At 39.2% G+C, this 27,107-nt stretch overlaps 1 pseudogene; it reads right to left on the bottom strand.

Annotated features, from left to right (window-relative positions):
• Window positions 1–1,742: 1,742 nt before the first annotated feature.
• The window catches only part of LOC125366955, a 40,773-nt pseudogene continuing 15,408 nt past the window's right edge, over window positions 1,743–27,107 (bottom strand).

Consider the following 27,107-nt stretch of genomic DNA (forward strand, 5'->3'; position numbering starts at 1 on the left):
AGGAATACCACAGAAAGTGGTGGAAGAAAACGGAATGAAAATAAAGCTTTGACTTCAAAGAAAGCAAGATTTGATCCATATGGAAAGAACAAATTCTCCACTTGCAGAATTTGTAAAAGTTCTGTAAACCAACCAGGTTCTCATTATTTCCAGGGCTGTGCCTACAAAAAGGCATCTGTGCAATGTGTGGCAAAAAGGTTTTGGATACCAAAAACTACAAGCAAACCTCTGTCTAATTTATTTATGGATATTGCAAGGTGAGGTGGAGATTATTGATGTTTTATTCTGAACTTGTCATTTAGACAAAATTCTTCTCTAACTCTCTTAGTTCTTAGAATCCACAGTCTTAATCATAATTTCACTGGATACTTAAATATTGAAAGCCATTATTGCAAAATAATTCTTAAGTAATTACTCCAGACACCGATCAAAGACTAGTTGAATTTCTGATTGCTTTTCGTTTGTTCTTGAAGCCAAACTGCCAGTTCCTTTCATGCATTAATAAGAACATAAAGAACATTGATTTGGCCAATGAATGTACTAGATTTCAGTAAGACATATATTATGCCTGTTACCTTTAATTCAAATTGTTATGAAAACCAGAGAAAAGTGTCCATCCATGTTCATGTGTAATGAAAATGAATCCACTCTCTGGGAAAACTCCTTAAAGCAGAAAGCTCTTTTTTTTTTCTTTTTAACCATTTCTTTCCCACACTCCCCTAGCCCCATTAAATAAAAAAAACAAACCAAAAAAAAAAATGCTGGGCATGAGTAGCTCACAGTTGACTTCCTAGCAACTCAGGAATCTAACATCGAATATCAAGTTCAAAGCTAGCCCAGGCAGAAATGTTCTACTCAGAAAAAGCTGGAAGTGGTGCTGCTGAGAGACCTAGGACTGAACAAGGGAAGCTCAGGAACATCACTCAGGACCAGGGTGCCAGCCTCAGAACTGGAAGACACACACACACACACACACACACACACACACACACACACACACACACACACACTAGAGAAAGGCTGCAATTTACCATGTCACCTTGTGAGTGCAAGGCATCTTGATCCATGTCTCCACTTCAATCTTTCTCCCCCATCTCTCCCAACCCACGTTCTCATGTGTGCTAGTTTCATTTCCGCATTTAAGCATCAAATATTAGGAATTCATTTGCCCACCCTCCTTCTGTCCATTCATTTACCCTGATTGCCCTTGACCTCCTTCCTCTCCCCCACACCACAAGTCCTGGTATAGTGTGTGTGAGTGTGTGACTGTCCTGGGTCTTGAACACAAGGCCTGTGCATTATTATTAAGCAATTATGCTTAAGGCTAGTATTCTACAACTTGAGACACAGCTCCGCTTCCAGCTTTTGTGTGCAGGATTATTGATCATGGAGTAACAGAGACTTTTCCTGCTGGGGCTGGCTTTGAACTGTGGTCCTCAAATCGCAGTCGGCTTTCTGAGCTGCAAGGATTTGAGGAGTGACAGTATGCCAAGGGATGATATACTTTGTTTTTCTTCAAATACCTCTGAACCATCAGAAAATTGGGACTAAGTACATAGTAAATAGAAAGAACCAAAAATATATGAAATGAAATTCCAATTGACCTGTCTCTAGCTACAATTTCTGACTGTGCCATTACTAGAAAAAGGAGTAAAAGTTGCTTATTTGTTGAAATGATTCCAACTATGTAAACTAATATCTAATGCAAGAGAAACCACTTGAACACATATGTAAGTTTCATCTTAGGAGGGCTTAATATTCCCAGGGCATTTTCTGTCCCTAATGCCATGCACACAATTTATATCAGGCCTTATCAAGATGTTGTAGCACTTGGGGACAAAGATGCAGCCCAGGAGCCCTGCACTGGAGGCCAAGATGGAGAATACCTCCACAGCCACCATGACCATACCCTTGGCACTGTGGTAGACAGGCAGGAAGGTGAGCCACACACTGAAGAACACCAGCATGCTGAAGGTCAGGAACTTGGCTTCATTGAAGGTGTCAGGCAGTTTTCTGGCCAGGAAAGCCACAGTGAAGCTGGCCAGGGCCAGGGAGCCCAGGTATGCCAAGACAGAGTAGAAGGCAATGAGGGAGCCCTTGTTACACAGGATGATGAGATGGCCATGTTCAGAGTGTATGTCTGTGTCAATGAAGGGAGGAGAGGTACCCAGCCAGATTCCACAGAGAGTCACCTGGATCAGAGTGCAGATGGGAATGATGAAGTTAGTAGCCCCTGACACCAGCAGCCACCTCATCCTTCTCCCTGGAGAAGTGATCTTGAAGGCCAGAACCACAGTTACTGTTTTGGCCAAAACAGCAGAAACAGCGACAGTGAATACAACCCCAAATGTGGTTTGCCATAGAATGCAGGTGATTTTGTTTGGACAGCCAATAAAGAGCAAGGAACAGAGGAAACAGAAGATGAGGAGAGGAGCAGGATGTAGCTGAGAGCCTGGTTATTCGCCTTGACAATGGGGGTGTTGTGATGTTTCACAAAGACCCCAAGAACAGCTGCTGTGAGTGTAGATAAACCAAGAGCCATGCAGGCCAAGGCCATCCCCAAGGGCTCGCCATAAGCCAGGAAGCTTGCAGCTCTTGGGAGGCACTGGTTTCTCTGTGTGTTGGCATACTGGTGATCTGGACACTTCACACACTGCTCCATGTCTGGTGAGGAAATGAAATAACCATTAGTTCCTTTCCAGTACTTAAAATGAAATTAGGAAATACTTACCTAGAAAATTTTTTTTGACATATTGATAATTACTAGCATCAACTTCATATGACGAAGTGTTACTAGACATATTTCATATTATTTTTATAATTTCATCATGTTCCTACACTTGGCTCCAAACTCTAGTTGGAACTATTAATTTACAATTAAAATCATTCATTTTCTTCTTTCCCATTCCTAATATCCTAACAATAATTTAGACATCTCTTCATACTTCCATAATATTTTTCAGCCTTTTTTGTACACAACTCAATGTGCTTATTTAAAATGGAGACTAAAAGATGTCCTCTGCTGTGAACTTACCTGTCCCATTAGCCATCTCATTCTCTGAGCAAGGGGTACAATCAAAGCAACAGGCAGCCTTTCCTTCCTGAATTGATTTCCTGAATCCAGGACCACAACTCTCACTGCAGACAGAATGAATTGGCTGAAGAACATAAGATACGTGTCAGAAACTGTTTAGGCTTTTCCTAACATTGCCAAAGTTTCCTTATTTAGACAACTTTGATTCCTTAGAGTAGTATATCAATACACATAAATCCAGTCAGTGAATTGAATGCTGCTATGGATTCCACATCCTGTCACCACGAAAGCTTTATGTGCTACTTCATTTAATTATTCCTCTCATGAAAGAGATTTAAGTAGCAGCTCAACTAATCAGTAAATGTAACCACTAGCAAAGGGAAGTAAGTAAACCTTTCAAATACATAAAGCAATTCCTTTGGTACTTCATTGGTGTTAGAACCCTACTAAGAAAAGCGCAATTTGTATTTTATGACAATATTCAAAATTCACATTTAGACACAAACTGAATTTTTATTGGAGGGTGCTGATTCTGGAGCTTGAACTCAGTGTTCTAGCAATGTCCTTGAGCTATTTTGTTTTCAAGATAAATGATCAGCTGCTTGATCCACAGCTCTAGCTTAGTTTTGAGGTGTTTTAGTGACAGATTCTCACAAAATTTTTCCCTGGTTGGGCTCTAAAATGAGCTATAATCGGAGATCTGAGAAAGTCAGCCTCCCAAGTAGAGAGGATTAGAAGCATCAGCCAGAACACAGGACCTCTTTTGTGGTGCTTTAATGAAGATAAGAGTCTCACAGGGATTCCTGCTGGGCCTGAATTCAAACTATGACATTCAGAACTGAATAGGTACTATTACAGGAGTCAGTGCTGGCATTCAATCAGGTATAAATTTGACTTACTTCTATGCTCTTAAAAATCATTACAATTACATGACAACTCACCTCTGTAGTTCCTATGGCCCACTCTACCAAATCTTCAGATAAGGATAGTTGATGACCATGTAGAGCAAATGGAGAAAAGTGTCCTATTTTCACCTTAAGATCAAGACCTTGTGGAAAATTCCAAATGTTCACAATGTCATACTCTGCCTCCAATTTTCTTTTGCTATCTAAAATCACCTGGTCTCCAGCAGGATTCTGAAATTGGGTGTTCTTCAGAAAAGGGTGCAGCTACAAGAGACACATCATCTTTTGTTGAAGTACATTCCAGTGGTTAGACAGAAAAGCTGAATTAAGAATAGCTCCTGAGAGGGTTGGGGCTCTCGATTCAGAACCGCTGCACCACTGATGAGTGTGAGCCCAGGCTTGAGCTTGCAATACAGACTCACATGTGATTACCAAAAAAAAAAAAAAAAAAAAAAAAAAAAAAATAGAAACGCTCCTGAATTTCTTTAATCTCTGATTCTGAATTCAAGTAAAGCAGACACCTGATAAAGCACTCCAGAAGAAAGTCTTTGGAGGCATAAGAATAATTTTCCTGAAAGCTGGTCACACAGCAAAGTGCTAGAAGGACTCTTTTCAAGAGAAATCTATTTCATTTAAATAAGCATAAATGCAGTGTTTCTCCAGTGGCTAAAGTTTTCCACAACAACTGATTCTATGGATGTCAATAGTTATAGCTTGAGCTTGTTCAAGTTTTAATACCTAAAGAAGAATGAATCTAGATTACTTATGAAAAATAGAGATGCTTGTGCTCAGCAGGTCATCCTTAGAAACTCATAGGGAAAAGGTGATTATACTCCTTTCACACCATTACCTATGTGTATGTGGAAGTTATTAGTTACTAGAAGAAAGTATAGAAGCATGGAATTGATTTCTTTCTTGCCTGGCCTGTTTTCCATAAGAAAACAGGAGCACATGTCTAGAAAATCTCACAGACATTTATAGAAATTTAATTTCTTTAGTTTGGGGAACATAACTAAAATATTTAATTTCATGTGGTAAGAAAGTCCTCTAGGAATTGACTGTGCTTATTGTGCTTGCCATTCGAAATAGAAGGCCCTACCTGTGCAGGGGAAGGCACAGTCTCTTTCCTGTTTTCTACTGTTTGTACTTCTGTTTGATGTAGCAGCATCTCATGGAGAGCCTGGACCACAGCATACACAGCGTTGTGTATATTGTAACTGTCTCCAGACATAGTCATGTCAAAAATGTGCCCAGGCAACCAATCCAAGGAGGCCTCATGAAGACAGTTCTCCCATGTTACACAGTCAGACTCAGAATCTGAGCAATTAAAAGAGAGAAACCACAGCCAAGCAAGGAAAAAGTCTTCTGGGTATTTGGAAGGGTTCACTGCCTTGACATAATCTATGAATCCAGAAACATGTGGGTGATGGTGTGAAAAAGCGAGAGGGACATGGAATGAACCTTGCATGAAATAGCTACTCCTCATGGGTAACTCCCACTGTGAGTTCAGGATACAAACTTTACCTTTTATTAAATACTGCTCAATACGCTCCATGAGATTTACTGTGTATTCCCTATCACCGTATATGATGAGGACATTTGCTGAAGATTTGTTAATCTGGTTATACCGTGCCATACTTGCAACTGATATGCCATAGATTGAGAGTGCTAGCTCGAAGGCTACACAAACTTTGTTCTTTTTTTTTTTTTTTTTTTTTTTTTTTGGCCAGTCCTGGGGCTTGGACTCAGGGCCTGAGCACTGTCTCTGTCTTCTTTTTGCTCAAGGCTAGCACTCTGCCACTTGAGCCACAGCGCCCCTTCTGGCCATTTTCTGTATATGTGGTGCTGGGGAATTGAACCCAGGGCCTCATGTATATGAGGCAGGCACTCTTGCCACTAGGCCATATCCCCAGCCCCCACAAACTTTGTTCTTTTCCATCTCTTCTTTCAGTAGATGAAGAATCCAAAAGCCATTCTCATCTAGAAAGGTTAAAAGTCCCACCCAGTTCCATCTGAAGTAAAGCAGTAAGGAGACCATGGCAGTGGCTATCAACGTGTCCTTTGCGGCTATCTGATAGAGAGTAGGGAACTTCCTGTGGTCATTCAGGGCCTGATCAAAAGGCCCAATGGTGAGCTGAAAGGCATGAAAATTGGTTGCTCCATGAATGAGAAGACTCCTATCCATCACAATCTCAGCCATGATGTATATTAAATAACCTGTCGAACTAGGTGACAGGATTTTCTTTTACTTTTTGAAATAACATTAAAAATTCTAATATATGTGCAACATGTCAATTTGTTATTAAATTGTCTCTTTATCACTGCTTCTAATATATACTCCTTTCTTTTACAATCCCAGCCATATATTCCTAGATCCATTTTCCCATATGTAACTTGAATAGTATGTTGTATTTTGCAACCCATCTATTTCCTATTCTTGGTCTTTTGAACATCTCTTTAACACCTGCACCCTTCAGGCAATATATGCTATATTTGTCTTGTATTCATTTGTATATTATTTATTATTTGATTAGAGAGATTTTAGCATGGAATTCCTCATTTATGTTTAACCTACTTTATAAATTAATCATATATATATAATTGATATGTGTTCTATCCTTATATAATATTTCATATTCATATGTTAGATTTAATATTTATATATGAGAAAACAATTGCCTCTTTTGTCTTCCAGAGCCTGACTTACTTCTTTCAACATAATATCTATCACTTACTGGTGGGAAGGGGTGCTTGTGTGTGCATTTGTGTGTGCGTGTGTGTGTGTGTGTGTGTGTGTGTGTGTGTGATTGTATAGGATTATTTACTGTCAGAGCCCCATGCACTTTCTTTGATTTTTCCTCAAGACTTGAACCACATGTTACTTCCTGATTTTTTCAGGGTAATTAGAGATATGTTTCTTAAGTAGCTAGGTTTACAGGTGTGAGACACCAACACCCAGCTCAGCATAAGCTTATACTTTGAAGTCATTTTCCATTTCCTGAACTAAAAAAAATTATTGATAATTTTTAAAACTCCAACTAGTCCCTTTTCATGCTTTAAATTTTTAATGCATTTCCAAATGATGGTAGCATAGATAGCCAATTTTCTTGAATACTTATTCTTTGATATCACAAAATTTGATAAAATCATGAATGCAGGCACTGTTTCTCATTTTCTTCTAAACACCTGAAATGGCATGAATTTAGACACTCCTCCCAACCTCACTTGTGGAAACCTGTAGAGGTCCAGCAATGTGCCTACCTGGGCAGATGTTACTCCTGATGGTCCTGTAAGTGCTCCTATAGACTTGCTGCCATGTATACATGCGTAGTTAGGAACCATGTAGCTCCAAAAAAAGCAAATGAAGGAATTTTTAAATAATGTTGTTAATCCATCTTCAACATTACAGATATCAAATCCCAGAGTCAAGTTATGTAAAAGAGCAGGAGTTTTGTTGATCTCTTCCATAGCAAAAGTCAAGGCGAAAACAAACTGATAGTTCTTGAAGGTAAGCCTGTGTAGTTAGCATAGAAATTTCAGAGTATTTGAAACTTATTGTTTTGGTGGACTGAGTCCTTGCTTTTCTGCCAAGAAATATGTAAAAACATCACTGATAATGGAGATGGAATGTGTATATAGTGTCTAATGCTTGCATATAAGATTAGATAAGGATATGTAGGTAATTTGTTATGAATGAGATTCAGAAAGTTACTTATGCCAAGAATAAGAGTTATTTGTTCTCTGTTACTTCATGCACCACAATGAAAACCTCTTGTACACAAAAGATGGAATAGGCTTTCATGAGACACCAAATATTCTTTTTTTGCCCAGCAGACAATATATTTTTTACTAATTTAGTATGTACAAGTTATTATTATTGTAGAGTTGATGTAAAGAGGGATTACACTTACAGAGTTCAGGTAATAAATAATGAGTACAATCCTTTTTGAACCATGTCTCGCCTTCTGTCGTTTTCTGCTGGTATTTTCCTTCTATCCCTACCCACAAGCTATACACTTCATTTTCCATCTACTGTCTAGTGGGCACCACTATTGTACTTGTTCACCTGTCTTCAACCTTTTATGTACACTGCATTATGCACTCAAATACAAACAGGACAAAAGGAAAAGAAAACAAAAATAGCAACAATGGCAACTGAAAATGTCTCCTTTCCTTGGAGTCATTTCATAGAGCAGTATTTTCTATGACCGTCTGCACATAGCTATTAAGGATTTGTCAACCACTCCTACACCTATACTCTTTTGGCCTTGGTATGTGAATGCCTAGAATTCCATATAATTATCAGAGACACCAAATATACTGTTGTGTTTTTCTTGGCGTAACCACCTCCACCTGTGGCAGGGCCAGGCCAACTAACAAATCCTCATTTGAAGAGAATTTTTCAGAAGCAAAGTGTCATTTAAGATTACATAGCAAGCTCTGCTCACAGACCCAATGTATTGAACAGCTTCCTTTGATATTAACCAGGACAAAAGGGCTCAAATATGAGATCAGGGAATTTTATTTTCTCATATCTAACAAAACAAAAGGGATTCATCCAACTCTGAGGACCTCATCTTGGAGAGAGGAGCCTCCAACATGGGGGATGAGGAGAGAATTGTAAGCAAGCTTTACATTGAAATGCCAGTTCTAAGGCCACCATTGTAAAATGCAATGATCACTACTCTCTTCCTAATATAGTTAGAGTGAGAAACTGGAGAGAAAAAATACAGGGGAGTTAGAATGAGCAAAGTAACTTTCTATCTGACCTGTCTGTGAATTTAAAGGTGTGTGTGTGTAAGCACATACATTCTTATGAAATTAAAAACATGTTGTTTTCAGAAGAAAACAATAGAGGAAGGATGGAAATCCAAATGATAGGATGAAGTGATTAAAAAGAAGTGGTTATATATGTCAAATTTCATATTGGAAGCCTATCATGTTAGTTATGTCTTCTCAGGGTGAGAAAATAGTGACCTTGAAAAAAATCTAATTGAACGTACACATATGGAGGATATGTTCATAAAGTTTTGTGAAAAGTTGACAACAGTATTACAAAAAGCAATTAATACCATTTGGGGGGTTCAGTTCTGCTGATGAAATGGATAGGAGGCCAGGGGAGAGGAAAAAGAGAGCATTCATCTAGTGTGCATCTAGAGTTCCCTCAGTGATTTAAAATCCTGAGAACAAAACAGGACAAGGAAGTAAGATGAGATGTTACTTACAGCTTGTCTTCATACTTGGAAGCATCGCTGTTACTGTGATCTGTTCCCAAAGTATAGAGAGGGAAAAACGCAACAATCATCACATCTCCATCCATGTGTGCTCGCTGCCTCATGGTGGAAAAGCAGCTAGTGCCGGCCAAGGAATTGACAGGGAGGAGAAACTGGAGAAAAACGAGTATGAAAATCCAAGGGCACATCCCTGAAGCATCTGCCAAGCTGAAATTCTGGCTGGAAGGGAGACCTACAGTGTCTGGTATGTATAGTTATATATCTTTGTCTAGGTACACATGTGTCTTTTTATTGACAGAGAGATACATTGTTGTCCATCTTTCCTTGTAGCCCCTTGTAAATCCCCAGAGACAATGTGTAAAACCCTTCCCTGAAGCTCTGCATCTGAGGCCTTGCATCCAGGAGAAAAATATTATTTGGAAAATGTGTTTGCCATTCTCCTTCTTCATCGCAGGTGCTGTGATTTCTCTCATATCACAGATAGTGAGGCCCCGGGGATGAAATTATTTTTAATATATTTAGTTCCACATCTGTGTTCAGAAACTTTTTACATGAAAGTTTGCATGAAAGTTTCATCCTTTTAGGATGAAGCAACTGGATTGCATCAGAGGCTGCATGGAAATGGCCAGAAAACAATCTGCGACAGTAAACTATCAAACAAAGTTCTTAGTACATTGTATCCATAGGGTCAGTTCACATCCCAAAGTCCATTCCAGCCACCAGATATTAATGGTGGATTCAAGCAGGTTTCAATAAGAATTCCATGTGCACAGCCCACCACATATGTACCGAGTTACTATTGCCCAAGGAAGCAGCAAAGCCGCCCAAAACAGCTATTTCACTTCAAAACGTCAAGGTCCATGCCAAAATTGAATTGCGCAATTCCATTCTGCACTTTTACCTTTTAACAGGTAATGGGTACTGAACTTTCTAACATAGATCAAGTTATTCCCCTCATATACTTGTCTGAAAACATGTAGTGATGGATGAAATTCCTCTTTATCATAAGGCTTAATCCATATTGAAACCAAGTCTATGTTTTCTGCTTGTTAAAATATATGAGATCCAAATTCCATGCAGATTTTAGTGACCCTGGAGAAGACAGCTACCTCAGGGCACTGAACACACCCTGAATGCCTGCAATGTTGGGTGTGTATTATGGTACACTTGTCCATTGTCATGCAGTGGCTATCACAAAATTCTTATCACAGTTTACAGGAAGGACTTGGCAGTATTAGAAATTTAAAAATGAAGGAGGAAATAAAACCATCTATGTCTCTATGCAATATAAATAGGAGTTCTGTAGCCCTTCCTTGCAGTTGTTACTCTTGTTTCTCCTACTTACCTGTGAGGTGTTTGGCAACAGAAAATCAAATCACTCTTTGAAGCTCTAAAATCATATTGTGCACATCCCCCTTGTGCCTGTTCTTACACAAAACTTAACCCAGAGGTCTTGGTTTGTTGCAAGAACATTTTTCAGCACTAGGAAATAAAGATGTGAAAGATTTCTGTGTTCTTTGTATGCTCAAGTTCATTTTGAAGATAATGAAGACCTTTTATTTAAAAAGGCTTTGTACTTAATATGACAGATATGAAACAATCATCAGTGATTACTTGAATAAAATGAATGTAACAGAGTAGCAATAATTAATCCTTCATGTAATTCAGAGCCCATAATCTATTTTGCAAAGAGCAGTATCACCCATGGTCACAAGGAAATTACTAATGGAAGGCAGAAAAATATGATGCTTCAATCTTAAAACACAAACATTACATTGTATGGATTTGGGGGCACTAGGAGAGAGAATGAATTCCTCCCTGAATCATGAACTTACCTGTCCCATTAGCCATCTCATTCTCTGAGGAAGGGGCGCAATCAAAGCAACAGGCAGCCTTTCCTTCCTGAGAGGATGTCCTGAATTCAGGACCACAACTCATATTGCAGAAAGTATGCGGAGGCTGAGGAAAATCAGATATGTGTCAGTCACAGTTCAGACTTTTATATGTTGAATTATTGAGGAGTGCGAGACCTTTAAAGGTTGGAGATTCATGGTGAGAAAGTAAGTCCTAGAGGCCAATTATGAAGTTTCCTTTAATTCATGTCATTAATCATTATCTCCCACTCCGTTGTTATTGAGGAGGAGTAGAAAGAATCCTCTGTGAAGCTTTAACAGGATGCTCGAAGGTAATACACTAGTCTCCCTTTTGTTAGGGTTATTTGAACCCCAAGCCTATCATATCTTTTTACATTTCCAGTGGTGATACTGTAAGAATTGTCTTGTGGCTCAGTTTCCTTCATTGATTCATCTCACCAATGATGCCTAAGTTGAAGGCAACTAGCCATTGAATGGAACTTCTACAATGGAACAAAATAAACCTTTAAACCATGTAAAGTGATTCCTCTAATACCTTGTCACCTCACAGAAACCTACTAAGAGATGCATTTTGTATCTTATGATGACATCTTCAATAAGTATGGTCCTAGAAATTGAACTCAAAGTATGAGCACCAAACTAGAGATTTATTTATTTATTTTTGTTCAAGATTAGCATCTACCATTTGAGCCAAATCTCAACTTTAGTTTCTTGGTAGGTAATGGAAATAAGTGTCTCCTAGACCTTTCTACCCTTCTGAGCTTTAAACTGGCCAGGATTGTTAGATGAGAGTCAGTCAGCTGCCCAAGTAGACAGGAATACAATTATGAGCCACCAGAGCCCAGCCCTGTTCAATTATTTTGTTTCTTTCCTATCCAACAGTAAATCAATACAATTTCTTAAGTTGTAAATTCTTAAATGTACAATACTTTGTTGTTAGTAAGCACACAGGGTGTGAATTTGTGTGTGTGTGTGTGTGTGTGTGTGTGTGTGTGTTCCAGTCCTAGTGTTGAACTGAGAGGCTAGGCTGTATATCTGAGCTTGATGCTTAAGGGAACACTCTAATTCTCCACTTCCATGTTTATTGATTGTTAATTGGAGATGACACTTACATGATTTCCTACTAGGACTGATTTGAGTACATGATATTCATATCTCAACCAGCTAAGTAGCTAGTATTACAGGAGAAAATTGGTGGCACCCAATAAGATACTAATTTTAAGGGTGAAGTTTGATTACTTATATGTCCTTAAAGTCATTACAAAGAGATCCAACACATCTATGTCAATTCTATGGCCCACTCTACCATATCTTCAGATCCTAAAGAAAGTTGATGGCCAGAAGGAGTATATGGAGAAAATTTTCCTACTTTCACTTTAAGATCAATACCTTCTGGAAAATTCCAAATGTTCACAATGTCATACTCTGCCTCCAATTTCCTTTTCTCTTTGCAAAATCACTCAATCTCCAGCAGGATTGTGAAATTGGATGTTCTTCAGAAAAGGATGCAGCTAAAAGAGATACACCATATTGTGGTGAAGTACATCCAGGGGTTAAGATGGAAAACCTAAACTAAGTGAAGCTCCTGATTGGCTTATATTTCTGATTCAGAATTCAAGAATAGCAGAGACACTTAATGAAGTATCCCAAAAGGAAAGATATGGAGGAATAATGATGTTTCTAAATCTTGGTCACTCAGCAAAGAAATGGCCTCTTTTTAAGAGAACAATTCCACGTAATCAGTTATAAACAAGACAATTGTCATCCCACTAGCTAGTTTTCTACATTTACTAATGTGATTGTCCCTAGTTTAAGTTTGTCACATTTTTCTATGTAAAGTAGAACAAAACTTAATCACTTATGAGACATACAGATAATACCATGCAGGAGGTCCTCATTTGCAATTATTTAAGAAATACAGAGGGAAATGGTGATTTTACAATATTCAAAATATTACCTATTTCTACGCTGAAGTTGTGTGTAAATAAAAGAATTTTTAGAAACACAGAGCACATTTTGTCCTTGTTCATGGCCAGCTTTTCCTGAAGAAGACGTGTACGGAGATCTCACATATAATTAAAGAAGCATAATTTGGGGGGTTTTGGAAAAATACCTGAAATGTTTAATTTCATACCATAAGAAAGTCCTCTATGCACTGATGTTCTTCTTGGTGTGTGCCATCCAAAACAGAAGGATTTACCTCTACAGGAGTAGGCAACATCCCTTTTCAATTTCCCATTATCTGTACTTCTGTTTGGTGAAGAAACATCTTAAGGAGAGCCTGGGCCACAGCGTACACACCGTTGTATATATTGTAACTGTCTGCAGACATAGTCATGTCAAAAATGTGGCAAGGCAACCAATCCAATTAGGCATCACGAGGACAGTTCTCCCATGTTACACAGTCAGACTCAGAATCTGAGCAATTAAAAGAGAGAAACCAAAGCCGAGCAAGGAAAAAGTTTTCTTGGTATTTGGAAGCATTCACTGCCTTGACAAAATCTGTGAATCCAGAAACATCTGGGTGGTGGTGTGAGAAAATGAGAGGTATATGGAATAAACCTCGCATAAAATATCTCCTTGTCATGATGAAATCCCTCTGTGACTACAAGATTCAAACTTTGCCTTTTATGAAATATTTCTCAATACTCACAACAACTATACGAGGGCTTCATTATCACCATATATGATGAGGACATTTGCTGAAGACTTATTAATCTGGTTATAAAGTCTCATTGCATTTAATAAATCTGATAGGGCATACTTTGGAAATTGGATCTCAAAGCCTATACATACTCTGTTCTTGGCCATCTGTCCTTTCAATGCAAGAAGAATGCACAAGCCATTCTCATCTTCTAAGATCAACAGTCCAACCCAGTTCCAGCTGAAGTGAAGCAGTAAGGAGACCATGGCAGTGGCCATAGATGTGTCCTTTGTAGCCATCTGGTAGAGAGCAGGGAACTTCATATGGTTGCTCAAGGCTTGATCAAAAGGCCCAAAGGTAAGCTAAAGGGGATGGAAATTGGATGCTCCATGAATAAGAAGATTTCTATGCAGTAGTCATGTACATTATTAAAGAATCGGTTGGATTGGTGGAAGGCAGATTCTTATTTTAGTTTTATGAAAAAATATCAAATTGGGTTTTTTTTAAAGAACATGACTGATAAGCCATTAATCTCCAAATATTCCCTTTGTCTCATCTAACATTTCCCTTCCAAAAAAATGAGACAATAGACATCCCATTACCTGATCCCTAACTCGTTGTTGTGATAAAATTTGATAGGTTTATAAATCCAGTCTCTTTCCATTTCTATTTTCTAGCGCCTGAAATGGCACCAAATGAGACATTTTTAAATATTCCCCTACTCCTAATACTCTCACCTGTGGAAAACTATAGAGGCCCAATAATGCCTCAAACTGGGCAGATGTTATTCCTGATGGTCCTGTAAGTACTGCTATATTCTTGTGGTGTGTCATACATGTGTAGTTTGGAGTGTTGTACTTCCCAAAGAGGCTAAGCAAGGGATTTTTAAATGCTGTCCAAGCTCCAAATTGAAGATTATAGATATCAAATCCCAGAGTCAAGTTATGCAAAATATCAGGGTTTTTGTTGATCTCTTCAATAGCAAAAATCAGGAACAAAACAAACTGGTACTTCTTGAAGATGAGCCAGTGTAATGAGCAAAGAAATTTAGGAGGAGTATTTCTAACCAAATGACTTTGATGGATTGAATATTTGCTTCTTTGCCAAGGAAGATATTCAAACACTACTCTCAGGATGCAATGGGGTTGTAGTATCTTATGCTTGAATATAGGATTAGGTAAGAACATGATGGGAATTTATCACGAACAAGATTCAAAAACTTACTTAAACTGATCAAGAATTTGCTTATTCTCCAATACCAAGTCCACCACAGCAATAACCTGTGGTCCATTAAACATAGAATAGGCTTTCATGAGACACCAAGTATTGTATTGCCATTCTCTTGGTGTAATCAACCCCACCTGTTTGAAAAATCCGGCATTTGAGTCATCTCATTGATGTTGTGTGGCTACAGGACAGGGAGAGTTAACTAAAGAAGGTTCAATTTAAGAGCATCTTTCCATAGCAAAGTGTCATTTAAGGAAGATCTTACATCCAACTCGGCTCACAGACCCAGTCATATAGAACAACTCTTCCTGCAACATCAACTAGAACAAGGGTTCAAAATGAGGTGAGAGAATTTTATTGTTATTTGTGTAACAAATGAAAGAAATGGTGGGAGAGCCAAATGAATGGTTTAAAATATTGCTAGCTCTTCATCTAACAAGGATTAATAACCTACTGTAAAGCAACTCTTAAAATTTAAATACTAGTAGGAAAGAAGTCCAATCAAAGTACAAACATATGAGCAGAATATTAAAAAATTAAAAATTACAAGTGGAAAATCAGTTCAGAAAAAAAAGATCAACAACCATTTGGGCAATCAGTACAATAGAAATCAAAGGTATAATGAATTACTTGTCACCCAAGACAGGAATTGAAGTTTTACTGGAACTGAAAATGAATTTAGGCAGTGAAGGAATGGAAAATATCAAGCTGTGAAGTCAGGGCCAGAGAAATTAAACTGTTATGCCAGATTTCCAGTCCCCAAAGACCACCAAGGAACCGATACCAATGCAATCGCACGAGAGTCTCTATTGCAAGCTCGAGCCTGGACTCCCAACCATCACTGACACAGCGGATCTGGATTGAGAGTCCCAACCCTCAGATGGCCGGGTTTTTATTGTGATTACAACAGGGGCAGGGTATTTCCAACTTGGCAGATACTTGATTAGATGGCATTTAGCAAGCAAGTCTTGTCCTATTTCTATTGGCTATCTACACTTTCAGTTACCTATTTTGGCTTTGATATCGGGAACTGGCCTCCATATCAGGAATTGACAACAGGTGGTCACATAGCACTGATGCAGGGGGTTAGTGCAGGGGGTAGAGCAAGTCACAAATGGGTTAAGCAAGCCATTTACAGTAGCAGAATATTGCGGTCAGGCTGACCTAGTACCAACTTTATTTTAACAATTGCAACCATGTTTTTCCATTACCACTAAGCAAGCTTGAGCGGGCTAAAACAATCCAGTACTCAATCATAAGTAAACCAACCTGACAGTTACCATGGCATTTCTATTACTATTATGGTTATTTCTATAGTCTATGACTATGATCAATTTTACTGTCCGTTACCATGGTTGTTATCCAGATATAGAGGTGAACAAGTGCTCCCTACATTTTTAAATGTCAAACTACAAGAAACTAGTCTCACAGGTGGGGTGCAGCCCTCTATCATGAAGTCATCACCAGAGTTTAGAAGCTGTTATAATTTTAACACAAAAACATATATTTAGTTACTCCTGTTTTCAGGTCAGCCCTAATTGTCTGTCTTTTTCTACTGGTTACTGAGGGGACCAACCATGGCCTCATTATCATACATTTCTTTTTTTTTTTTTTCATTACAATATGTTTATTTTGAGCACATGTACTTATATATTGTGTTGTTAAATCTGAAACAATGATGTTTATATTCTGGTAGAGACAGAGACAGCCAGCAAACCTTTTTATCCTTGCAAAATAGAAGCAATATACAAAAAAAAGAAAGAAAAAATAATAAGTACAATCTTAAAAGTTCTGTTGAGATACTTAGTAGGAAACAAACATAATATACCCAAATTTTTCAAATTACTTATCTCAGTTATTTTTATAGAAAAGGAAGATATATTTTAAGATATAACACTAAATTGCAAATTTTTAAAACAAAAATATCAATATATAAAATGTTCTTTTCCATGAAGTGTCTCTTTCACATTACCAATTATTGAATATATGGAAATTCTATTTACTTGTTTTAAGACAGATGAGAAAAAACTGGAAAATTCATAATTGTGAGTTATCATATTTTTCTGGCCTACTAAAGTTTCAGATTTAGTAAACTGCTAATTTTAATCTACCTATAATTATTATTCTTATTGAAATAATGATTTTATTCTTATTGAAATAATGATTTATATTTCTTTTTTTTTTCTCAAATTTTTATTATCAAACTGACGTACAGAGAGGTTACAGTATCATACGTTGGGCATTGGATACATTTCTTGTACTGTTTGTTGCCTTGTCCCTCATGTCCCCCTCCCTCCCCCCCTTTCCCTCTTCCCCCCTGGTGTTCAGTTCACTTACACCAAACAGTTTTGCAAGTATTGCTTTTGTAGTTATTTCTCTTTTTTTACCCTGTGTCTCTCGAATTTGGTATTCCCTTTGAATTTCCTACTTCCAATACCAGTAAACACGGTTTCCAATATACTCAGATAAGATTACAGAGATAGTGTAGGTACAAACATAGGACGGTGATACAAAACATTATCTATAATAGAAACTACACATACACATAGGACGTTGAAAGTGGTTACAACTGTGATATATCACTTGTTTCCATAACATGGAGTTCATTTCAATTAGCATCATCTTATGTGTTTCTAAGGGTATAGCTATTGGGCCTTGTGATGCTCTGCTATGGCTTGCCTAAACCTGTACTAATTATTCCCAATAAGGGAGGCCATAGAGTCCATGTTTCTTTGGGTCTGGCTCACTTCACTTAGTATAACTTTTTCCAAGTCCTTCCATTTCCTTACAAATGGAACAATGTCATTCTTTCTGATAGAGGCATAAAATTCCATTGTGTAAATGTACCACATTTTCCTGATCCATTCATCTATGGAGGGGCATCTGGGTTGGTTCCAGCTTCTCGCTATGACAAATTGTGCTGCGATGAACATTGTTGTGCTGGTGGCATTACTGTGATTTTGTATGTGGGCTTTTGGATAGATACCCAACAGTGGGGCTGCTGGGTCATAGGGGAGTTCTATATTGAGCCTTCTGAGGAATCTCCATACTGCTTGCCAGAGTGGCTGAACCAGTTTACATTCCCACCAACAATGAAGTAGGGTTCCCTTTTGGGCACATCCCCTCCAACAATTGTTATTATTACTTTTCTTGATATATGACATTCTTGCTGGGGTGAGATGGAATCTCAATGTTGTTTTGATTTGCATTTCCTTTATGGCCAGTGATGTAGAGCATTTTTTCATATGTCTATTGGCCATTCTCATTTCCTCATCAGAGAAGTTTCTTTGTAAGTTCTTTAGCCCACTTGATGAGGGGGCTATTGGTTCTTTGCAGTTTTGTTTTGGAAGAAGGTAATTTTTTTTAGTTCTGCATATATTTTAGAGATGAGGCCTTTGTCTGTTGAATGTCCGGTAAAGATCTTCTCCCAGTCTGTGGGCTTTCTGTTTATCTTGAGAGCTATGTCCTTTGCCGTGCAGAAGCTCTGGAGTTTGATGCAGTCCCATTTGTCCAACCTTTCTTTGATTTGTAGCCTTTCAGGGTCTTTGTTAAGGAAGTTCTGTCCTGTGCCAAGGAGCCGAAGTGTTTCTCCTACTCCTTCCTTTAGTGTCTTCAGGGTGCCTGTTTTGATTTCAAGGTCTTTAATCCATTTGGAATTGATTTTGGTGCAGGGTGATATATAAGGATCTAGTTTTAGTTTGTTGCATGTGTTGAGCCAGTTTTGCCAGCACCACTTGTTAAAGAGGCTATCTTTCTTCCATACTATTGTTTTAGCTCCTTTATCAAAGATTAAGTAGGCATAGTTCTGTGGGTTTAATTCTGGGTCTTCAATTCTATTCCATTGGTCTTCAGGCCTGTTCCGGTGCCAATACCAAGCTGTTTTTATTACTATAGCTTTATAATACAGCTTGAAGTTGGGTATTGTAATTCCTCCGGCACTGTTCTTTCTGCTTAGGAGTGTTTTTGCTATTCTAGGTCTTTTATTGTTCCATATGAATTTCTGGATTGCTTCCTCTATTTCATTAAACAATGGTGTTGGGATATTAATGGGTATTGCATTGAATTTGTAGATAGCCTTTGGCAATATTGCCATTTTGATTACATTAATCCTCCCAATCCAGGAGCATGGGAGGTTTTTCCATTTTCTTAGTTCTGACTTAATTTCATTTTTCAAGCTTTTAAAGTTCTCTTCAAAGAGGTCTTTCACTTCTTTGGTTAAGGTTATTCCTAGGTATTTTATGTTTTTGGGGGCTATTGCAAAAGGAGTTGCTTTCCTGATTTCAGCCTCGGTCTTCGGGTTGTTAGCATAGAGAAAGGCCGTTGATTTTTGAAGGTTTATTTTATATCCTGCAACTTTGCCAAAGTTTTGTATCAGCTCTAGTAGCTTGGGGGTAGAGTCTATGGGATTCTTTAGGTATAGGATCATGTCATCTGCAAAGAGAGAAAGTTTAACTTCATCTTTTCCTATTTGGATCCCCTTTATATTCTCTTCTTGCCTAATTGCTCTGGCTAGGAATTCTAGTACTATGTTGAAGAGCAGGGGAGAGAGTGGACATCCCTGCCTTGTTCCTGATTTTAAAGGGAATGGCTTTAGTTTTTCACCATTTAGAGTTATGCTTGCTGTTGGTTTGTCATAAACTGCCTTGATTATATTCAGGAATGTTCCCTGGAATCCCAGTTTTTCCAGGGCTTTTAGCATAAATGGGTGCTGGATTTTATCGAACGCTTTTTCCGCATCCAGCGATAAAACCATGTGGTTCTTTACCTTGCTCCGGTTGATGTGGTGGATTACATTAATTGACTTGCGTATATTAAACCAGCTTTGCATCCCTGGAATGAAGCCAGTTTGATCGTGGTGTATGATTTTTTTGATGACCTGTTGAAGTCGATTGGCCAGAATTTTGTTGAGAATTTTTGCATCTATGTTCATCAGGGAGATTGGTCTGTAGTCCTCTTTCCGTGATGAGTCTCTGCCTGGTTTTGGGATGAGGGTTATACTAGCTTCATAAAATGAGTCTGGCAGTGAACGTTCTCTTTCAATTTCATTGAAGAGTTTGAGAAATATTGGAGTGAGTTCTGTTTTGAAGGCCTTGTAGAATTCTGCGGTGAATCCATCTGGACCTGGGCTTTTCTTGGATGGGAGATCATTTATTGCTGTTTCTATTTCAATACTGGATATGGGTCTGTTTAGAAGGTTTAAGTCTTCATAGTTGAGTTTGGGGGTATCAATTTTTTCTAGGAAATCATCCATTTCTTCCAAGTTCTCGAATTTGTTGGCATAAAGGTTTGTAAAATAGTCCCTTATTATTTTCTGAATTTCGGTTATTTCTGTGGTGATGCTACCTGTTTCATCTCTTATCTTGTTTATTTGAGTGTGCTGCCTTCGTTCTTTGGTCAGGTTTGCCAGGGGTCTGTCTATCTTGTTGATTTTTTCAAAGAACCAACTCTTTGTTTTGTTGATTGTTTCGATGGTTTTTTTCGTCTCTAATTGATTTAATTCTGATTTGATTTTAATTATTTGCTTCCATCTATTGACTTGGGGTTTGGCTTGCTGTTCTCTCTCCAGAAAATTAAGGTGCTTCCTTAAATTACTGAGTTGCTGTTTCTCCAGTTTGTTGATGTATGTACTCAGAGATATAAATTTTCCTCTGAGTACTGCCTTTGCTGTGTCCCAAAGGAGCTGGTACTTTGTGCCCTCAACTTGGTTGAAGTCCATAAACATTTGAATTTCTGTTTTAATTTCTTCAATGATCCACTGATGGTTCAGCAGTGTGTTCTTTAGTCTCCATGAATTGTGGGATTTTCTGTGGTGGCTGAATGAGTTGAGCTCTAATTTTATTCCATTGTGGTCTGAAAGAATGCAGGGAATGATTTTGATACTTCTGAATTTGTACAGATTTTCTTTGTGCCCTAAGATGTGATCTATTTTGGAGAATGTTCCGTGTGCTGCCGAAAAGAACGTGTATTCTGTCCTTGCTGGGTGGAATATTCTGTAGATGTCGATTAAGTCTAGTTGGTCTATGCAATTGTTTAGTTCTGTGGTTTCTTTGTTCAGTTTTTGGCGTGTTGATCTGTCCAGAGGTGATAGTGGAGTGTTAAAGTCCCCCACTATCATTGTGTTTGGGTCTATGAATGTTTTTCGAGCCAGTAGTGTTTGTTTGATGAAGTTGGGTGCTCCTGCATTTGGCGTGTAGATATTTAGGATGGTTATTTCTTCCTGTTGGAGAGATCCTTTTACTAGTATGTAGTAACCTTCTTTGTCTCTTCTTACCTTTTTTAATTTGAAGTCAATTTTGTCTGATACTAGGATTGCAACTCCAGCCTGCTTATGGGGGCCATTTGCTTGATAGATTTGTTTCTAGCCTTTCACTTTTAGAAGATGTTTACTTTTGCTGGATAGATGTGTCTCTTGGAGGCAGCAGAAAGATGGATCTTGATTTTTCATCCAAGTTATGAGCCTATGTCGTTTGATTGGAGAATTAAGTCCATTAATGTTGACAGTTAGGATTGAGAGGTGATCGCTTGTTCCTTTCATTATCACTGTCTTGTTTAAAGCTGTGTCTTCCCATTTCTTGATCTAGTGTTTACTAATTAGGGTTCATTTCTCTGTCTGTGTTGGGATCTTGATTATTTTCCCTGTATAGTACATCTTTAAGGATTTTGTGTAAAGCTGGTTTGGTGGAGATATATTGTTTCAGTTTTTCCTTATTGTGGAAGACTTTTATTTGACCTTCGGCTATGAATGAGAGTTTGGCGGGGTACAGAATTCTTGGTTGGTAGTTGTTTTTATTTAGAGTTTGGTATACTTCATTCCAGGCTCTCCTTGCTTTCATGGTCTCTGCTGAGAAGTCTGGGGTAATTCTGATTGCTTTTCCTTTATATGTGATTGTTTTCTTTGCCCTAACAGCTTTGAGTATTTTTTCCTTGCACTCTGCTGAAGCTGTTTTGATCACAATGTGTCGGTGGGAAGTCCTATTCTGGTCTGGTCGATTTGGGGTTCTAAATGCTTCTTGTATCTGTATAGGCCTTTCCTTCTGGATGTTTGGGAAGTTCTCAGCTAATATTCTGTTAAATAGGTTGCCTATCCCATTAACCTCTTTCTCCAAGTTTTCCTCAATACCTATTATCCTTAAATTGGGCTTCCTGATTGTGTCTTGAATCTCCTGTAGCGATCTGTTTTGTTGCTTGGACTGGATTTGTATTGATTTTTGATCTTTCTCCATAGAATCTAAGGAATCTTCAGCTCCTGAGATTCGATCCTCTGCTTCAGTTAGTCGGGACTGTAGGCTAGCTACTTGATTTCGAATCTCTTTTCCTTCTGACTTGTCTTTCCTGATGATTTCCATGTCATTTCTTAGGTCCTGTATGGACTTCTTTACTTCATTAACTTCATTACTTTGGTTTTGAGTGTTGTCTCTCAAATCTTTAAGTTGGGTAGCTATCTTTTCATTTGACTCTTGAAGCTCACTTATCTTTCTATTTGTGGATGCCATGAAATTCTCCATTAATTTTTGCTTTGCCTCCTCACGCTCTAACATAATTGACTGAAGAGATTCAAACTTTTCATTTATCATGTTTATCAGTAAACTTTGTAGAGCATTTTGGGGGTTGTCTTCTATGTTTTTGATTGACTGCTCTGCTTCCTGCTTGTTTTGGGTGGGGGATAAGACTTCATTATTTGCCATCTTTCTTGTGTTTCTTCTGCCCATTTGGATTGGGAATGCCAGTCTACCAGCACCTGTGAGCACTGTTTAAGACCCAAAGCAGCCCTTACCAAGCACTGTTGTGTAAATCTTACAATTTCACAATTATATACAGATAACTTGTATACCTGTCTATAAAGTTAGATTTGGTGTTCCTAAAGAATACAATTTCAATATAACATCTGATCCTGTGCCCTGTATTCAGTAGTTACTTATTTATTGTTACAACCTTATACACAATTATTGTTTTTATATTAAATTCTTTTAGGACTGGCTTTCTCTATGAACCCCTTTGATTCACTCATATTAAGCTGGGATATCCTCTATCCAATAACCAGGAGTCAATGGAGCCTGGAGGTCCAGGCAGTAAGTCAGAGGGTAAGTTGGAGGTAGTAAAGAGAATAGAGTATAGTGTATTGGGGGGGTGGTGGTGATTTTGGTTTAGTTTCAGTGACGTGGAAATGTGGAGAAGAGTAGAATCAGTAGAAAGCACATTGATAAAATGACAGACACTGGAGAGTTAGCAGAAAAGGGTGTAGGTGTTATTTATAGGAAAGTAATTTTTAAAGGAAGAGGACACAACGAGAGAAATGAAGTAAAAATACTAGAAGACAGATACACAAAACAGAGAAAAATTATTTCAAGGAAGCATAAGTAAATAAAAAGGAAAATAACAGAAAAGGGACACCCAAGCAAATAAACAAACACAAAAAAAAACTTCATAAAACAAACCAGTACAAATGGAAAACAAACAAACAAAAAAAAAAAAACAAAAAAAAACAGCCAATGATGTTTCAGGTGTGAAAAAATTAAAAAGAAAATTTAAAAGAAAAGTTTTAAAAAAAATGTTTGAAAAGAAAAAGAAACCAGTCTCAGGTTTCCCTGCAGTGGACTGCAGTCTATTTTCCTGATTGGCTGGTTTGACTTGATTTCAGTTGGCAAGGGGTGGATCTGTTCTGACCTTCTCCCCTGTTGGTGCAATCGTGGGTCTCTGAGGTTCGCACAGCTTGCAGGCAGGCCTTGGGCGTCCTCTGTCGATGGGGACGTAGGCAGTCACAGGAACTGTGGCTCCTCTGTCTGCTGTGGGGCCGCTGCCATTGATGCCTGGACTTGACTAGACTGTGAACTCAGCAGAGCGTCGCGCCTCTGGCCTGTTTTGCTCCACTAAGAGTTGCTTGCCTGAGGGAGGCGGCCTCTTTGGCATAGGTAGCTATGGAATGCAGCTCCGTTTTGGGCTGGGAATTAGTTTCCTCTATGACGGGACCGTTTAGCTGTCCCCAGGAACTGTTTGTTCCTCCTTCTGTTGTTTCCGTGCCCCTGGTAGCTGCTCGCAGCTTTTGCTTTAAGTTTAGAAGTTCCGGCGGGCAGGGCGGGGCATCTCTGGATAATCCCCGGACTCGCCTCCCGCCAGGGCAGGGGGCGTTCTTCTGGGCGGAGCTGGTTCTCACTGATTCCGCCCCTCCTGCCCTTTTCAAAGATGGCTTTTTTGACCTCGCTTTCCCCAGGCCCGCTTCAGTTCCAGTCTGGTCTGACCCTATGCCAGTGGCAAAGATGGCGCTTTGCTCTGGCGTTGGGGACAGGGATGCCTTCCAGAAGCTGGACTGTAGGCACAAGCGAGAATAATTTTTTTTTTGCGGGGTACTCACGCTGTCTCTGCGATGTCAGGTCCTCCGTGCTTGGCTGCCGTCTGGAGTATTTCTCGCTTTAGCTGCGCGGAGTGCGGGGGGCTGTGCCTGGCACTGTGCCGGAGCTGGTGCTGGCGCTGCGGCGGAACGCTGCCCGGAGCTCAAAACTGTGTTTTCAGACCAGCAAAGTCGATTTTTCCTTCCTGTTCAGAATCCCTGTACTGTTAGAACTTACTTTGGCTGTCTTTCTCGGAGAAACAGTTTCTATGAGGTGAGAAAACTACGATATCGGAGGGAGCTCTGCAGGGCTCAGCTCCTCCTCCGCCGTCTTCCGCCGAAATCTGCCCTTATCATACATTTCTATGTCTTCCATGTCCAGGGGCTGATCCTGAGACCTGAGCATCATCAGCTGTACCATACTGTCACAATCTCTTACAAATGTAGTGAACCTGTTAAGAATACATAGACCAGCCATTAAAATAAATATTACCAACATCAAAGTTCCTGCTGCTGAGGTTATTAACAATTTCAGCCAAGGGGACCAGTTAAACAAAGAGTCATATCATCCCATGCTTTCAGCTTATCAATGGATGCATGTAAACCCTGATGTCCAAATCTACTTTGGCAGTGAGAAGTTTAAACTGGCTCCCGATGACTGTCAGGCCATCTTTGATCTTAACCCAAATGGTATGGGAGGGGATGTGGCAGCAACAGGCAGCAGTGTCTCCCAGTGGCTCCAGTAGAATGTCACACCTTCTACTGGGTTGCCTGCAACTTTCTGCATAGACTGTTTAAAGAAGTTTATCCTAAGGCCTGACTAGTGAAATCCCCTAATACTTTCCTGGTTGCCTTTTAGCAAATGTTGGTTAGACAATTTAGCTATTGCTTCAGAACCAAGCTTAGGGCATAAGGGAGGAGGCCTCCCAAACATTATTTTATAAGGTGTGATGCCCTTAAAGTATGGTATAAGAGGGCCGTCCAGTTTTCGCTTGTCTCAAGGGCTAATTTGGTTAAGGTCTCTTTTCCTCTCTACCTGACCTGAACTTTGGAGGTGACAGGCACAATGTAATTTCCAATTAATCCCCAATGATTTACCTAATAGCTGAGTTACCTGAGTGATGAAAAGAGGGACTACTGTCTGAGCCTATGGCTACCGGGAGTCCAAACCTGGGAAATATCTCATCTAGCAGCTTCTTTGCTACTGTCTGTGGTATTTCCCACTTGGTTTGGAAAGTTTCCATCCATCCTGAAAAAGTGTCTACAAAAGCTAGCACCTTAGACAAATTGAATGGGCACTTTCCAGTGGCCCTGAGACCCCCCAAAAGAGCCTGGTGATAAACCTTTAGCCACTCCCTACCTGCCAAGGAATTCAGTGGGGAAGAGGGCATCTATTGCCTGAGGCTTCTTTGAGAAGGAGGGGTTGAAGTGGGAGTACAATGGGGGAGAAGGGGGCTCCCTACTTTATCCTGCTTCATCTTTTAAAGGGAGCTGAAGGGCAAAGACCATTCGTCTTCTGTAACTTCTTCAGGCTGGCTGAGGGGCGTTGACCTTACCTAGCCAGGAACCTATAACCTTAGTCTACTTTACCGAGAAGTGGCAGGATTAGATGTCTATTAGGAGCTTTACTCCAAACTGGAAATTACATTCATCATTTAACTTTTAACAACTATACAGACTTTTTGGGGCTACATCAGTGTAGCCTTTTAACATTTCATTTTGCAAAAGCATTTTCCTGACTGGCTGGGGAAACGGATCTCTGAAAACCTAACAATGCCTAAATTACCTTTGTAGGCCTCAGGTAGGTCTTGATCGAGACACAATCTCAGGTCCACAAATTTCCTTTCCTGAACAGATATGCCAACTCATAATTTTCACTGCCAGTTAGGGCTTTGAGCAGATTCAGGGGTTTGGGATTTTAAACTGTCCCCCATTTGAAAATCTTAGCTTTACTACCCACTATCAGAGATGCCTACAAGTTCCTGCCCAGTAGACAGACATGGGTATTAGAAAGGCATGCTTACAAACTATTCTTCTAGGACCTCCCAGCTGTGATTAACTTTTTAAGGGCCAAGCACACATGACTGTAGGATCTGACACCATCTCTGCCATCCAAGCAGTGGCTTACTGCCTCTGGATTCTCCATCACTTTTGTCCCAGGAGTGACTTTTCCATTCTGAGATAAATGCACCTTTGGCATTTCTCTTGATCTGTCACTGGACTTGGACTCAGGGCCTGAGTGCTGTCCCTCAGCTCTCCAGTTCAAGGCTGGCACTCTGCCACTTTGAGCTCCACACAACTCTGTTACCAGCAGTATGCTGGCTTATTAGAGATGGAGACTCTCACAGGGACCTTTCTCTACCCAGGATGGCTTCGAACTGAAGTTTTCAGATCAATGAGTCTTAAAAAAGGCCACGTCACTCCAATTAAAGCAACAAGATGGTCCACACAGAAGTAGTTTTTAAGCATGATTTTACCTGGAACTTATTAAAGGCCAAAGTTACATTTGAAAAAATTGTAAGAATCATCTGTCCTTTACTGTAGTCCTACCTGGAAACTGTTTTAAATCTTGCAAGGCAAACTGGAATAGCAATTTAAACAATCATTTTGGCAGTCTTAATTGTTTTTGTCCAATTTAAAACAAACAACTTTAGGACAACTTTATTTTTAAATCTCATACCTAGAAATCCATTCCTGATTTTTTTTAAGTCTAACATTAACCTCTATTTTAACATTTACACTTTAGCTTTCAATTGTATTTGAAGAACTCTGAAATCTAGAGGCACTGGTCACAGTCTATTGCCTCAGGGTGGCTCATTTAGAAAGGGCTGGCTTTTTTTTTTTCTGCAATCTGAGTTACTGCC

The sequence above is a fragment of the Perognathus longimembris genome, chromosome 18, assembly GCF_023159225.1.
Source record: "Perognathus longimembris pacificus isolate PPM17 chromosome 18, ASM2315922v1, whole genome shotgun sequence".
Lineage (NCBI taxonomy): Eukaryota > Metazoa > Chordata > Mammalia > Rodentia > Heteromyidae > Perognathus > Perognathus longimembris.